The sequence below is a fragment of the Panthera leo genome, chromosome F3 (assembly GCF_018350215.1).
Source record: "Panthera leo isolate Ple1 chromosome F3, P.leo_Ple1_pat1.1, whole genome shotgun sequence".
Lineage (NCBI taxonomy): Eukaryota > Metazoa > Chordata > Mammalia > Carnivora > Felidae > Panthera > Panthera leo.
The window spans coordinates 20,143,563-20,148,777 of NC_056696.1; positions in this window are offsets into that span (position 1 = coordinate 20,143,563).

The following is a 5,215-nucleotide window of genomic DNA, read 5'->3' on the forward strand; positions in this document are numbered from 1 at the left end:
TTGAGCATGAGACAGGTACGGAAAACTGCACAGCTCACATCTCCTGGATGTCTCAATATATGCACAACCTCACCTTGTGCATCTAACCCCATCATATCCCCTGCCACCACCAAAACTTGGTTCTCTTCTGATGTTCCTCCTCTCAAATACCCAACCAGGAAGCTAGGAGACATCCTGACATTTCCCTCCCTCCCCCTCCACCAACCCTGCCTGTTCTTTCGCTTTTACCTCCCGCAGAGCTCTCTGTCCTGTCGATTTCTCTCCCTTCCCATCATCACCACCTTAGTCCCAGATACCCTCCTCTCCCATTGGGATTTTCATGGACTCCTCGTTGTTCTGTTCATCTCTAAAACTTTCTCCCACTATAGCTAGGAGGATTCTTCCAAAAATGCTGTGCTGCTCATGCTGCCCCCACCCCACCCCTCCCTAGAGCACCTCATGGCATCCCATCCTTTTAAGGTAAGGGCACAAACCATACCTGGCCCACAGGTCCTAATCTGGGCCTGTCTGCAGCCTCATGTTACAACACCTGCCTCCATTGCTCCCCCTCCAGCCCTACTCCTCTTCTCTCCTTCTCTCAACCCCTCTCACTCACAGACTTTCATTTGCCATGGGGCCCTAGAACACTCCTCCCTTCCTTCCCTATTTAAATTCCTAGAATTCAATGTTCCAGAAGCCTCTGTCTTCAGAGTTTCAAGGATCTCTCCTCAGGGAAACCTTTCCTGACCTGCCTGAGTTAGATTCCCCCATTATACTTTATGCGACACTAATTTGGCATGGTTTTGTGGTTTTAATTCACGTCCATCTCCCCCGCTAAATTTGTAAACTTCTGCCCACCAATATACACAGGGAATCGTGTATATTCCCTGTGCTGTGCTGAGCTTGTCACACAGAGGCACAGCCACGTGTATCACATCAAGGTGAATAAATGAATAAGCCCACTAATAAGGAAGTGGTTGCATATGATACATATCCTCATTATGGAGCACTAAACAGCTGTTAAAAAGAACGAGATGTCTATTTTACTAATATGGAATGATGTCTATGACATACTGATTAAAAACAGTACAATACAGAACAGTGTGCATACTATGATCAATTAATTCGTTTATATATTTTGCCAGAGAACGCACGCGTGTGCATGAGCGGGGTGGGGGTGGCAGAAAGAGGGAAGGAGGGAGAGAACCCCAGGCAGGCCCCACACTCCAGCACAGAGCCCGTTGTGGGGCTCAAACTTACAAACTGGGAGATCATGGCCTGAGCTGAAACCAAGAGTCAGACACTTGACCGACTGAGCCACCCAGGTGCCCTGATGATTGGTTATTTTTAAAAACTATGTATGTCTTTATTTAAAAAAAAAACCAAAACAAAACCTCTGTGTGTATGCATCGTGTGTACGTGTTTAAAGGATCTACCAAAGCAGCACCAAACTGCTTACTGTGGTTTCCCTGGAGAAACCACAGGTTAGATGGGGCACCTGGTGGCTCAGTTGGTTGAGCATCTGACTTCAGCTCAGGTCATGATCTCACAGTTCCTGACTTTAAGCCCCGCATCGGGCTCTGTGCTGACAGCTCAGAGCCTGGAACCTGCTTCGGATTCTGTGTCTCCCTCTCTCTCTGCCCCTCCCCTGCTCGCAATCTGTCTCTCTCTCTCTCTCTCTCAAAAATAAATAAGCATTAAAAAAAAAAAAAGGCAGGCAGGTTAGAGAAAAATAGGATAACAACTTCTACTCATAAACTTTATGCTGCTTTGATTTTTTTCAATGATTGTTTTGTGATCATTTTAACAACACCGTTTTTAAAATAACGAGGCAATTCACTGAAGTTTAAGAAACTATTTCTACATACAGCAAAAATTTTTTAAAAATAATAATCACTCTGTATAGGATTTCTCAACAATAGCAAAGTTCCAGAAGTCGGCATCCTTCCACCTCAGGGCTTCCATCTAGCAATAAGCTGTGACAAAGAAGCCAGGGGAAGAGAACAACTAGACATGCCAGCATTTGTTTAATTTGGGCCTTCCCTTCCCATGCCTTTTATAAACAATAACTATTTTGAAAACTCACTGCTCTTTGATTCACTTACACAATCCGAGAAGAAAAATGAAGCGGGAGAAGTAATAGTGCAAATTTTTCTTCATTTATTTAATTTTGTTGCTGTTGTTGTTGAACACAAGCGATGGCGCGAGGACACGTTTATTTCTCTTCGCTTGCTACGTAACAAATCTTTTGCGGTCTTTGCCGCAGCTGCAGAGGAAGGAGCGGGGACAAATATCCTGACGATGTAGAGACAAGGTCATCCCATAGTTAATACCTCGCTTGAGTTGTTGAGACAAGTGTGTGCAGGTGGACAGACCCACAGCTGGTGAAAAAGAAGAGGTAGGTGTGTGGGAGCGATTTCTCCGGCAGCCAGCCGGCGGGGAAGAGCTGGGGACAATCTTGAGTATCGAATAAATACGGTCACTCGGAGCTGCATTGGTTCTTTTTTCAGGCTAATGGTTCAGACGCTGGAACGGCCAAACAGTGACTAAAATATGAGTCAAATGCTCTCAAATCAAATCATCCCAAAGAAGCAGGAGCACGGCGAGCAGGGAGCAGGTCATTAGGGCTTCTAACCAATACTTGTTCAACCTGAAGAAACTCGCTCTCTTTAATGACTGCCTCTTTCAATCTAAGTCATTTTGACGTTAGTGAGCTGAGGGCAATCGATCTTTATTACTGGTGACACCTACTGATCAGCTCTGAACAGAAGGAAAGGTAGCTCCCTGCTGGGCTTGCACACTTTTCCCAACCCTGATCTTTCGTGCGTCTCTCTGCCAAGCAAGTCTTTGATTATCCCAAGGGGTGACAGGAAATTTTTTTAATTAGCCTCAAAGTTGGTGTCTTGATATTTTTGAAGACCAATTTCCATTTAAATACAAACCAGCTCAGGTTAAGAAGAAGTAAGGTTGGGAGCGCCTGGGTGGCTCAGTCAGTTGAGCGCCTGACTTGGGCTCAGGTTGTGATCTCTCGGTTTTGTGAGTTCTAGCCCCACATCGGGCTCCCTGCTGTCAGCACAGAGCCTGCTTCAGATCCTCTGTCCTGCCCCCCTCACTCCCGTCCCTCCCCTGCTTGCAGGAAGAGGTGAAGCGTGGGCTCTGGCCCTCACAGAAGCACCACAAGGTCCCACAACAGACACAGGGGTGGCTTCCCTGACACCCGCCCCCCCCCCACCTTCTGCTACTTTCTCGGTTTTCAATTCTTTCCCCAAACGTTCACTCCCGATTTTACAATTCAGTCCTTGCAAGAGCTCTTTTGGTGAGGAGATCCTGAGAAGATAGGTGTTTCCAAATGGCCTGAAGGACTTATCAGAAAACAAAGCCTCTTACCGCATTTATTGGAACAAATAAAAGTACTTATTCTCCTCAAGAATGAGTAAAAGTACCCCCATCCCTGTGGTGTCAGGCGTCTGTTTTACCCCCACCCCACCACTCACTTTTTTGGGAATTATCACTCATGGAGTAGGACGAGTAGAGAACAACAAACAAATGTAGAGGACCTCGCCCCGCAGACCGGCCATGGGCAGAGAATGGAGCTCACATCAACCTAAGCTGGGCACTCAACTCACACTCTGCTCTCTTCTCTGCCTGGATTCACTTAGATGTGAGGTAATATGTTGTGGGGTTTTTTGTGGGTTTTTTTTTTTTTTTTTTTTACACATTTTTTGTTGTAGTAAAACATACGTAACATAAAATTCACCATTGTAACCATTTTTACATGTACGGTTCGGTGACATTATATTCTTCATTGTTGGGCAACCATCACCACTATCTACCCCTCAAACGTTTTCATCTTCCCAAACTGAAACTCTGTACTCACTAAACAATAACCCCCTCAGTCTGTCCTCCCCCCAGCCCCTGGCAACCACCATTCTACTTCCTATCTCTATGAATTTGACTACCCTCGGTACTTCCTAGGAGTGAAATCACACCATGTCTGTCCTCTTGTGACTGGCTTATGTCACTTAGCCTACGTCTTCAAGGTTCATCATGCGGCAGCATGGGTCAGAATTTCATTCCTTTTTAGGGCTGGATAATATTCCTGTTGTGTGTATACACCACATTTTTTCCACCCATTCATCTGTTGATGGACATTTGGTTTGTTTCCAGGCTGGCATATTCTTAACTTACTCCCACAATTTAAGACTTGTAGACCATTTAAAATCAATTCCATTTATGGCGTATTTACTACTCATTGTGATAGGAATTGTGGGAGGTACAAAGGTGAATCAGACATGGTACCCTCTTTCAAAAAACTTATGCTACCTTGGGAAAGGAGGAAAGAAAGAAGTAAAAGTAACCAGCATTTGCTAATAGCTCACCACGCACCGGATAATTTGCCCAATTGCTGCATGTGTTGCCCACGACAATGTTGTGAGGTAGATATTGTAATATGAGAAAATGGAGGCTCACAGACCTTAAGTAACCACCTCCGAAGTGGTAAGACCAGGATGCGAACCCACATCTTAGATTCAGAATCCTGTGTTCATTCTACTAGACATGCTGCTCCCTCTGGTGCCAGGCAGAATGTGACAAATCCCAAGGAAAAAGCTACAGGAAGGTGGAAGGGAAGAAATGACCAGCCTCCTGAGGGGGCCGGCTCATGGCAGAGGTCGGTCTTGGAAGTCAGAAAGGTTCGTGTTTGACAGGGACAAGGGAGCAGAGGAAACTGCTTGAGCAGAGAAAAGGGGGGTTGGCAGGAAATCTAAGTACACATGGAGGGACCAGAGGCATTGTGTAACTTGAGGCTGCAGAGCAGAGCATGGCAAGGTCATGGACACAAAGAAATGCTAGCTTGAGGAGTCTGGACTCCACCATGTAGACCAAGGGGAGCCATTGCAGGTTTTCTGAGAAGAGACACAGTCACAGCTGTACTTTAGGAAGGTCACCATGGCAACAATGTATAACTACAAGGACGGAGGGGTGGGGGACGTTTAAAGGTTGGAAAGCCAGTCAGAAAGTTACTGGAATTAGCAGATGAAACATAATTGGTTGGAATGGAAAAGAGGATACGGAGGTGAGAGATATCTTGAGAGGTGGGGATCACAGAACCCGGCCACTGAGGCATTGTGAACAGAACGGCCATACATCCTGCTTTGCCTGGGACACCTTGCTTGCCTGGTGTAATTACTAACAGCCTCCTTTCCCTCTCCAATACGGACAAAGTAGGACTATACAG